The following is a 12223-nucleotide window of genomic DNA, read 5'->3' on the forward strand; positions in this document are numbered from 1 at the left end:
CACGTGGGAACAGGACGCGGAAATGATTTAAATAAAATAATTACTCTGATATAAAAACACAGTTTCTGCGATGCACATGTGCTTACTGAACACTCACGTCCGCCACACCAAAAAAATATATAACAACCTTTAAATATTCTTATGTTACGAGTGACAGGATGATAAAAGATTCTGAAATCTGCAGCTGCTGCAAGTTGTCCCCATGTCATGCATCATTAAATGGAATCTAAATATAAACAGCCACATCAGTGGTATAATTCAACAAAATGATTTGGTTCCTCCAAGTACAAACGCATTATCCATTCTGCGCCTACCCACTCATTAACACAGTCACAGAAGAGAGTGTTTTTTCTTTAAGTTCTCTTACACTCGAAAATATGGTGCGTTCTCTAACACAAATCGTATTGACATATTGACACACAAAACTCAGCAGAGAAACGTAATCGATTTAAAAAATTTGTAGAGGCATTACTGACGTAAAACAAGGTTGACTGTGTTATGGCAGTACCAGATGCAACTAGAAACTGTCTGAATGTTCTGCGCGCAAAATAATTGACGTGTTATATGAGACAGAATAATAAACAACAGCATACAAAGTGCTGAAACTCGTATGAGTAAAATAAAAATAAGTGAACGGTGCTTTGCGGGAGGTGGAAATTCTCTCCACTTTATCGTTATTTTACTAACTGATTTTTGGTAAGTGGAACATGAATTACGTTTAATTGAACAGAATCTATTTCAACATTATCCAGCCTGCAGTTGATAGTCAACAAGAGTTCTCTGGAATGCTGTGTACCTCTACACGTAATTAGCAACCACATTATTTTTAAAAAAATGAAAAACAGATACTCATAGTTATCCGCTCAACGTAATCCGGTCGTGGTTTGCACTGAAGTGGCGCGCTTTGGCTCTTCGTTTTTCACCACTACTTTCCACATTAATTAAAAAAAATGAAAACATATCCGCTCAACGTAATCCATCCGTGGTTTGCACTGAAGTGAAGCGCTTTGGCTCTTCTTTTTTGCCACTACTTTAAACTCGTTAGTGTCGGAGACCGACTGTTATATGTTATCGTTTGTACAGTTCTACCCTAACAAACATTCAGCATATTAATCTTTTTCAGATTTGTCTCTTGAACTTTAATAAACATTGAATCTTTCCTTGTTGCTTCTAAAATATTCTGGAAGACATTTCAGAACACAATTATTTAAGTGAGCATATTCTATCCTCCCGTTATCGCTAGCACGAAAATTCCGTGTCCTGTTTAACAAGTATGTTGCAATCTGTACAATTTCTAATTTTTTCGTTAAATGTAATAAATTTTATTTATGGTTCTATTTTAACTTTTTCCATGTACATTTTCTGTTCACTTTCTTCTGGAGAAATTTGTTAAACCCAAACGTATTTTTCTCAAGTTATTCCATTAACATCATAGATCCTCACTGGAGAATTTTCGTCTGATTTTGTTCTAATTTCGTATTGTGGTATTAACACGTTCGCTGTCTTTTATCCGTTCCAGTAGCATCTTATATGTGCCTTCTGCTTCTTCATTTGAATGTGAATATATTCAAATAGATTTCCACTAAAGATCTTGGGTTTATTTATAAAGACATGCAGGAAGCCGACTGAGGTATTAAGAAGGGAAATGTACTGGTAGAATGTGCTACTGCAGTACAAAAGCCTGAAACTGCTGGAAAAGTAGTACAGAAGAACTAGCAAAGCTATTTACAGAATGTCAGCCGAGGAAAGGAAATGCACGAAGCTGGATCAATAAGGTAAAGCTGTATTTCTCAAGAGATGAGACAGGGGAAAAAAACCATTCAAAATGTAAACCGGTCAGCCTGCTCTTCGTAACATATACAATATATTCGCAAAATGCAACACGAATTATTCACAGAACAAATACCGAGTTTTAATAAAGCCAAAAAATAGGCGTCCTGAAGAAGTGTGTATAGCATAGAAAGCGGGGATAGATATGTCGATACAGCTACGAAGTGTCGAATAATCCCGTTACTCAAGATTACAGGTGACGTGGGGATGCCTCGTCAGCTATCGAGTGGAGTGAGCTTCCGCTGTCTGTCAAAGAAGCGGATAGGCTTTCACTCTTAGAGGTCGACTGGTGCAGTGAGGCTGTATGAGGTGGCGCGAGTAGGGCCGCGAAGTAATTTTTCTGTGTAAGTAATATTGAGCAATACGAAATCAGTATAATTTTTATTGCAGCTCCCGAATAGAATTTGAAAGAGCAATGACTAACTCGAGTGATAAGTGTGAACAGTGTTCTTGTTCATGGAAAACATTCATTGCAATGAAGATACACAAGCGCCAAAGAAACTGTTATAAGTATGCGTTTTAGAATACAGAGATATGTAGTCAGGTAGAATACGGCGTTGGGGTCGGGACCGCCTACGTAAAACAACAAGTGTCTGGAGCAGTTATCCGCTCGCTTACTGCTCCTACAGTGGTAAGCTAGCAAGATTTAAGTCAGTTTGAATGTAGTGTTACAGTCGACGCACGAGCGATGGTACTCAGCATCTCCGAGGTAGCGCTGAACTGGGTCTTTTCCCTTAAGTCCATTTCACGAGTGTAACGTGAATTTCAGGAGTCCGGCAGAATATCAAATCTCCAACATCGTTGCGGCCGGAAAAAGATCCTGCAAGAACGGGACCAACGACGATTGAAGAGAATCGTTCAACATGACGGATATGCAGCAATTCCGCAAATTGCTGCAGATTTCAATGCTGAGCCATCAACAAGTGTCAGCGAGAGAACCATCCAACGGAACATCATCGATAGGGGGCTCTCGAAGCCAAAGGCCAACTCGTGTATGCGGCCATACACGATATTAGGCAGGTGTACCAGTTTCTTTGCCTCTTCAGTGTATAACGGAGTATTAATTACAAACTGTTTCATTTCAAGATCCTTGCTCATCGTAGTTTATTTATTTGAACCAGTCATATTTAGGTGTAGAAGTCACAGATCGAGTGGGCAAGCAAGCGTTTGGAAGTTACAGCAATTATACATTGAGAACAACCCTTTCCGGTAATGCTGTCTATAGTAATCTACTGCCAAATCAAAATGAATAACATAGCAGGCAGATCGTCAGAAGGATCAGCCAACTCACAAGTGGACACCTTGGTGTGGACATAATTATCGATTACCGCTTTCACTGATAGTCATAAATTCTGAGAAGGCCTTTGAAATAGTGTAAACTAAGTCTTTACAAATAGGCTTATCGTCCAAGCTATCTATTCAGCATGTGTCAGTGCTACAGCTTTCATTAGACTCCTTCATGACAGCAAGAGATTCAAAACTGAATGAGGAAATCGACAAAGGGACTCAGTCACGAAATTTTCTATCAGCATACGTAGGTACAGTTATCAAATCTATGATCTGAGTAAATGGGAAACGAACATGTATTAATGAAGGCGAATGTTCCAAATGACGTTTTACTGTTTGTCTTTGTTGCAGATAAACTTCCACAAACAAGTGAAATAATTTAATACAGCTGGTAAGAAGTTGCTCCGAAGAAGATTTACAGTGTTACCAACACGTCGAACGGGAAGTAGTTCAGGTTAGGAATAAATTCATATAGCCACCTGACTAAATTGTTTCCTTATGGCATTGAAAACACAGGTGGAAGGACAGGGGAAGAAGTAAGGATAAAAATAGGTACCTGCTGTTTTAGTAAACTAAATACAGGGTTAAACTAGTAACATCAGTGTTTCTTACAGTCAATGAGTATTATAAAATATGCGGACATCTAATGCCTTGTTCTCAGAAATACATTATTTGTTATAATTATTTGTTAAATATGGGTACGACCAAGTACAGGTCGAATTGAAAGAGAAACAAGTGTTTTCTAAATTTTCTATGGTATTTTTATTATGTATGGTTCATAGTGAAAGCAATGATATATCAGGGATGTTCCAGTTTTCGTGGTCCTCTACAAAATCAGTCTCATTGTTAGCCACGCGCGACTGCTACGGTCCCAGGTTCGAATCCTGCCTCGGGCATGGATGTGTGTGATGTCCCTAGGTTAGTTAGGTTTAAGTAGTTCCAAGTTCAGGGGACTGATGACCTCAGATGTCAAGTCCCATAGTGCTCAGAGCCATTTGAACAATGTTTTGTTAGCCACGTAAGGCCCAACTCCGTATGTAGGGCGGCTTATCCATTTGGGATCTCATTGCGCCATATATAGCACACGTATGTGAAGCTTTGTACGCCAGTTTACTTTGTGGAATGTACGATTTTTAACATATGATGCTTTATTTGCTCTTCTTGTTAGCTACCACACAGACACTCCCAATCGCTGCGAAGACAACAACTCTAAACTACTACACACTTATTCTGCCTTCTGCATTAGTTCCGCCAAAGATTATTCTGAACTTGACTGCAGCACGCTCAAGATAATCCAACATTATGCTGTTGCACCATTTTACTTTCTTTGTCACCGTGTGACGTTGACGACTTGCGATCGGTTAAGTTGGCAGCATCTAGATTTCCCATTTACAATGCAGAAAAGAGGATTCGACCCTTACTTACCAGTGGTTACAGACTGAAATAACTGCATCTGTAATACGACAGCTGACTCGCAGTTAAGACTTGCGGTACTGAATAGCACATTTTAGCCGGCCGGTGTGGATGAGCGGTTCTAGGCGCCTCAGTCTGGAACCGCGCGACCGCTACGGTCGCAGGTTCGAATCCTGCCTCGGGCATGGATATGTGTGATGTCCTTAGTTTAGTTAGTTTTAAGTAGTTCTAATTTCTGGGGGACTGATGACCTAAGATGTTAACTCCCGTAGTGCTCAGAGCCATTTGAACGAACCACATTTTTAGGAAGTAGCAACACACACTGCAGTTGTATGAACTGAATGTTCACAAACATGAAACACCCAGCGGAACACACAATAGGATGAATTACAGCGGTTATGTAAAAACCAGGAAAGCCGAAAATCTTGTACGAACGGAAGTATTAGATAATGAGAGTAAAATGTTTCTGATGAACACGTGAAATATATTTACAGTCTATCACCTGTATAAAGGAATGGCGACAATGAAAATTTGTGCTGGAGTAGGACTCGAACCCGGATATCAGGCTTTACGCGAGCGGTCGCCTTAACCACTTTCAGCACGCGTGCACGATTAGCGGCAGACCTATACTTCCATATGTCGGCGTTCCTGCGCCACAGCCTGTACTCGTGCACACATTATGCAATTTCCGCATAGGGGAGGACATTTTAATTGAAAGCCGGTGCCTGGTATTGGCGGATAAATACGATATTTCACTGCCTACCTTGTTAAGAAGACAACACATGCATGCATGTCCGAAGGAACATTGCATCGTTTATGTTAGCAACACAGGCAGTGCAGTATCGTTCTGAGAAACTAGCAATTTCTTATGTAAATCGAATGCGTGGTTACGAGCAGCCATTGACTTCAGTGTCAAGTATTCTCCCAGTTATTACCAATTTATTTGAGATGAAACTTTTCGATCAAGTCCCCTCTATTGCTTGGGTGATATTTGGGCCCTATTAAAGTACCGATTCAACTGTTACATGTTACAATTTACTGCGTTCTCGTTGCTATTAAAGGTGGCTTTTCAAGTGTCGTCTTCGCATTTGGATGTAACACTTCAATCGTCTCTTCAGTGAACTAAGAATCCTTCCGTTCACCTCCTGATATACAGGGTGGTCCAAAAGTGGGGAAACACCCTGATAAAATCCAAATGGAGTAGCAAACAAGGAAACAGAGTCCCTACACACGAGGAACGGAAAGGGGTATACTTTATAAACTATGCCACCAACATGGCGGCCATCTTGAAAGCCGCCATCTTGGACTCAACTCCAAAATTTCAAATGGGAATGTGGTCATCTGACATATTAAACAGATAGAGAATTTCACCAGAAAAACAATGCCGTTGTTATTTTAAACATAGCTTTATTTATTCTCGGGTTATAGCCAATTACTTGCGGCAGCAGCGGGACGCTCGGCAGCGTGAGTATTACGTACTGAGAAGTCATAAAATGAAGTCTGAAACGGTGCGAAGTGACTATCCCATGCCTGATATGTTACATGTGTGTAACTGCTAGGTATCATTTACTCATGCTAAGGTTTTCATCATTGTTTCCTTATTTACAGGTTACAAAATGTCCTTAACACATAAAGAACGCATTGAAATCATCTTGATATCAGGAGAAAGAAGCACACGGGTCATTGCTGAGGACTTCAACAGTCGTCACCCAACCAGACAGCCCATCACTCACAGCGCACTTGCCAAGCTTTTGGCCAAATTCCAAGCAACAGGTTCTGTCGCAGATAAACCTAGGGCTGGAAGACCAAAATCCACCACCGATGAAGCAACAACAGTGAGCGTCTTGGCATCATTTAGCAAGAGTCCGCAATGGAGTAATAGTCGCCTGTCACAAGAATGTGGGGTTAGCCGTACCTCCATACTGCGAATTTTATCGCAGCACAAATGGCACCGGTACAAAAAATCAGCTGCTCCAACACCTGAGCGAGGATGACCCAGACCATCGGGTACAGTTCTCAGAATGAGTGACACAGCAGTTGCAGATAAACCCACGTTTCCCCTACCAGGTGCTGTTCAGTGGTGAAGCCAATTTCTTTATCAATGGTGAAGTGAACAAGCAGAATCACAGATACTGGTCCGACACAAATCCGCACTGGATTGATGCTTCCAAAACAGTCGACTCACAAAAAGTGATGGTCTGGTGTGGTGTGTGGGATACCGAAGTCGTTGGACCTTTTTTTTTTATTGTACGTTAACAGCCAACGGTTATCAGAGGTTATTGGATGAAGAAGCGTTTCCCTCGTTGTTAACGGAGGACGGGAAATTTCCGGAATTCTTCCAGCGTGATGGAGCCCCACCACATTATGGGCACAATGTGTGAGCATACCTGGATGTGCAGTTCCCTCAAAAGTGGATTAGTCGTAGGGGTGCTGTGGAGTGGCCACCACGTTCCCCAGATTTGACTTCTTTGGATTTTTATCTTTGGGGTCATGTCTAAGCACTGGTTTATTCTGTGAAAATACGGGATTTGCATCATCTAAAGCAGAGCATTGTTGATGCGTGCGGTCGAATTCAGCCAGATGTGTTGGTTAAAGTTCATTAGGACTGGGTTCGGAGGATAGCATTAACAATCCAACATAACGGACAACACATCGAGACATTCCTATGGCTGTTGGTGGTCTCTTGGGACTGTGTAACATCGGAGTAATGTCTCTTCGGCACATAACATACATGCTGCCGAGCGTCCCACCGCTGCCACATGTAACTGGCTATAACCCGAGAATGAATAAAGCTATGTTTAAAATAACAACGGCATTGTTTTTCTGGTGAAATTCTCTATCTGTTTGATATGTCACATGGCCACGTTCCCATTTGAAATTTTGGAGTCGAATCCAAGATGGCGGCGGCTTTCAAGATGGCCGTCATGGAATAGCCTATAAAGTTTCCCCCTTCCCGTTCCTCGTGTGTAAGGACTCTGTTTCCTTGGTTGCTGCTCCACTTGAATTTTATGAGGGTGTTTCCGGACTTTTGGACCACCCTGTATTTGAAAGAGACTGTGCAGTTCGCTGCTCTGTCCTTCAACTGTTAATAAGTCGAGTGACGTACACTTCACATTCGAGATGATCACAGACAAAAAAATCCGGAAGATTGTGTCAGATGATCATGGAGGCCAAGGCTGAGGTTGTGCATGACGTACGTACCTTCGACCATAACGCGGCGCTGGACGTCATCTTAAATCAGCAGCAAACCTTGTCGATGCCACATCATGTATGCACCTCATTTCCCAAAGTAATGCAAGGGGGTCATCGTCAACCAATCTTGGAAGATCGCGCCGCAGAAACTGCAGTTGCCCTTGTCCGTCAAGGTATGTTGGAAGAATGTGTAGCCAATGAGACAGTTACCTCGTACACATTCAATAAGGAAACATCCTGGAGTGGTGGTGAGCCATACACAGTAAACTGGTTTACGTGAAATTGGAGCCCAAGCAGACGTGGACTGAATAGAAAAGATTGTATTTCAAGTATCACTGAACCAACTAGTATAACATGTCTTGTAGAGGTCATTGGTGACTCGGACAACACATTTATAGTTACTCAGAAACTGCTCATTTGCGAACCCAGGTTTATTTCAACGGCTTTGCTTCTGTCTTCATATATTTTTTCTGTTGCCAATTTTCGTAGTTTATTATCTCACAGTGTACATGTTTAGAATGTTGGTCGTTGTGAAGTAATTTCGTACTTACGTATTTTGCTATATCGTTATGGTTGAGTAGTAAACATAGTATTATCGACGTGGCCTTCCCGCTATTTCAATTTCCTCGCCGAACATTACCTTTTAATTCAATCTCTCTTCCAGTCTAACCAATTGTTTTTCACTCTTTGAGGTCTGAACGTTTCTTGCAGTGATCAAGGATCTTCTCATGTGATTCTTTGCGATGTCGATAAAGCCACCCAGTTGTAACTGCGAAAGCTCCACGCTTCAAGTATTTCATGATACCCCATTCTGGAGTTCCCGCATTTGGCTCTCATGATGGTAGATAGTAGAACGTGTGTTCATTTTCCATTGACTCCATAATCGTGTAACATCGTATCGCTGCTCAACAATTCTTCATATACATTCTGCAGTTAAGCTATTGTGAAGAAATACTTGCAAAATGAAATCCTCTTGTGAAATTACAGATGAGTACGGGTTCTCACTTTTAAATGGAAGAGTGCAACAAGTTACAACATTTAGAATTACGGTCGCCTTTCCCAGACGGACATGTACTATTTTGAACGAAACGACTAGTATGTAAATACAGAATCTGGATAAGGTCCTTATATTTCACTTTCTAATAAACACTGACAAAATGTTTACAACTACAATACAAACATCTTGGTACACAGATTAAGTATTCGTCTTTGTTTAGTAAAGGATGGGAACTTAACAAATCTTCATCTCATAATACCAGATTAATTCTGGAATAGCTGCGTTAATCATTCAACTGCAAATTCTAAGCTATAAAAACTAACAGAGTTCGTAGCTAACACTCAATAGTAAGGAACTAAACTTCCCAAGGATTCGGAGAGGGAACCTATTCGAGAAAATATGCATTAGGTACCTGAATTTTCATAAGACTCTTAAGTTAACGTAGTATATTGAATCGAAAAAAGTTACATTTAAAGACTTGACCAACCATTGGAACACTGAATAAGTACTTTGCCTGGAGACGACTAATGTAACACAATCTTCGCACCATACGCATAGCCCCAGCCCCGTATTTGTGCAAATCACACATGGCTCTTCTCGGATTTGCAATATGTCACAGAGCCTACGTGGCCTTTTTGATGTTTTCTAAGACAGGGAGCAGCTCATTATCCGAGGCCTTCACAACTTATTGCTACTGCTGATGCTACGCTCTGCTAAGAGACACCCGTTGCTTGACGGCTCCTGTAAGGCTCAGTGAATGTACTCGCTACAAGCACTATTCCTGCGTATGCGTGACATTTTGAAAGATGGACGTTCATATCCTTTCTTTTGGAAAGTTGGCTATGGATCTGCTGTTGTGTACATACACAAACTCCGAAATATTGTTATCGCGTGGTATCGAGCATACAGCTGTGAGTAGTCGGACGCAGAATGATACGGAGAGAAGCCGCACCAGGAGAGGTCACAGCCAGCTCAGTCAGTGCTAGTAGTGTCGGATGAGCTTTTGGAATTAATCGAGGAGTTTCGGAAAGCTGCCGTTTTGCTACGCGTAGTTGTTGCTTACCTGCGCACTGGGGGGATTTTGTCAGATTTTTCTATGCACATATTGAAAGAAATATTCACAACTGTGTTGCGACGAGATACGTGATTATCGATTATAGACATAGTGGTATAATTAGTTTTTGCTACTCAAACCGTCCAAGGAAAAGAAAGGTCTGAGCAAAGTTTGTCAGTGTGTGAATCTTCAATTTCCAGAAAACAAATTTAAATTTTTTATCGATTTCTTTCATTATTTTACACTGCATAATGCTTGTTGACTAAACCCCTCCTGACCATTATTTTCTATAAGAAAAAAACAAAGGAATAGTTTCATCAGTAGTTTGATCATGCATTTCACTCTGCATGGATCTCCGTATTTCTTTTGAAAAAGTTTAGCACTTTCCTGGACACAATATAATTCTGCCGCTGCAGCGGCAAGATGACGTAAGTTGTCCTTCCCCTGCAGGAGAATTGCATCATAATTTTTGGGAGATGCTGGAGGATAATTTATGAAATCGCAGTCAGATACTATAGAACTGATTTTTCATGGTTTGTAGGAAGAGTATTTAATATCTGTTTGTTTGTTCTCTACCAGAATATTGTCATGTCCGATAGTAGGAGGTTCCAGAAAATGTTTGAATACTGACTTACCGGAAAAAATACAAATTGTACGGCTACATATCGGAGTTTATGGTAACGATAATAAAGTTTCACTGGACTGCCTTGCAATTTTTTTTAGAAAAACGTGTAGGCAACCATAACATTATCACAGTTAGAACTTTACACATTTCCGTACCTCTTTCATTAGGCTAAATATAATTACAATTTATTATAGTCAGACCTTTAATTTTCCTTTGATGCTCTTCTGCCTCCATACCACAGAGCGATTTCCCTTCATTATTTCCCTAACTACTGCAACATTTCTGTTTTTCCATTTCTGTACACAAGTGTTTTCTAACTGTGTTAAGGGTGAGGAATAGTGTGTACTTGGTTACTCGCATGTACACTGGTTGGAACTGTATGATTACATTTACGTAGAAGGCCATGGTTTGAAAATGGATGTGATTGTCCGAAACTAGTGGCAACGAAAAATGACTATCATCGCAACTGTGACCAATATTGAAGAAAAATAAAGATTTTGATAACCCAGGTTGCTAGTTCAACCCTACAACAGCATGGTTGAACTTTGTAGCGGCCGGCCGCGGTGGTCTCGCGGTTCTAGGCGCGCAGTCCGGAACCGTGCGACTGCTACGGTCGCAGGTTCGAATCCTGCCTCGGGCATGGATGTGTGTGATGTCCTTAGGTTAGTTAGGTTTAAGTAGTTCTAAGTTCTAGGGGACTGATGACCGCAGCAGTTGAGTCCCATAGTGCTCAGAGCCATTTTTGAACTTTGTAGATGTTGTTTTTCTAATTTTATTATGATTTCTGTGTTATTAGCCATTATTTAAAACTGAAATAACTACTGAATAAAACAAGTTTTCTCTTTTTTTAAAATTTTATTAACCTTCAAGATAAAGAAGGTGCTCCCCAGTGTATCAGCATTTTCAAAGAGTTGTGTCAGAGGAGAAGCAACATCCAAATTTACAACATTAAACTGCACAATACCTATACATAAATTCAAGAAAACACAAAAGCGTGTAATTCATTCACAGGTGTCATTAGTATGAAAAGCAGTTATGTCGGTAAATGTATTACTTATGCTCTGGTTTATGTAACATGTGACATGTTGCGCTAACATAACAAGACAAGCACCGAGGCGAATCTTTTTCTCCCCGACGCTTCTTGACCTGAAGTTGCGCTGTCTTTAATAACCTGGTGCTCGGCGAGACGTTAAACGATGAACCACCTCCTTTGACCCAACGTAGGTTAGCCGCGGAATGTTTCCTCTTGCGTATTCCACTCGCAGCTCCAATCCTGTAAATTTAATTCTCTAGGCTGAAGATCCGCAGCCGCCAGTCAATAAGGAAGGTAGTCTCATACATCTCTCCATTACATTTAAGAAAAAAAAACCAGCTCTTCGCTGCCTGAACACTATTACGATTCTCCCTTCTTGAAAAATTTAGTACCCAACTACCTTTCGTAGTTCTTGCTCTTGGAAATCAGCGTCTTCTTTATTTTCTAATATATTGATATTCAAAAAACAATTAAGCTGCACCTCAAATGAGAGTTCTGCTGCAGTTGACAGCACAATAAGGTATTATGATCTTAAGCACACTTAGGACGAAAACCGAACTACTCCTAGGCAAATTTGAGTGCTCAGGGCACTAAATACTCGATATATTTACTAATTTTCGCAAGAGACAGTCTATCCGCTACCTGATATTAATTTAACGCTTTATGGATCATCATTTGTATTATTTAATGATTACGAGATAAGCAGACCGCACAAAAACTCCTCTGCTAGGACATATCACGTTTGCGTATCTCCCACTCTTGCTTTCACAATGACCTTAATTAGGAAATAAA

Source organism: Schistocerca serialis, chromosome 2 (assembly GCF_023864345.2).
Source record: "Schistocerca serialis cubense isolate TAMUIC-IGC-003099 chromosome 2, iqSchSeri2.2, whole genome shotgun sequence".
NCBI classification, from domain to species: Eukaryota; Metazoa; Arthropoda; class Insecta; order Orthoptera; family Acrididae; genus Schistocerca; species Schistocerca serialis.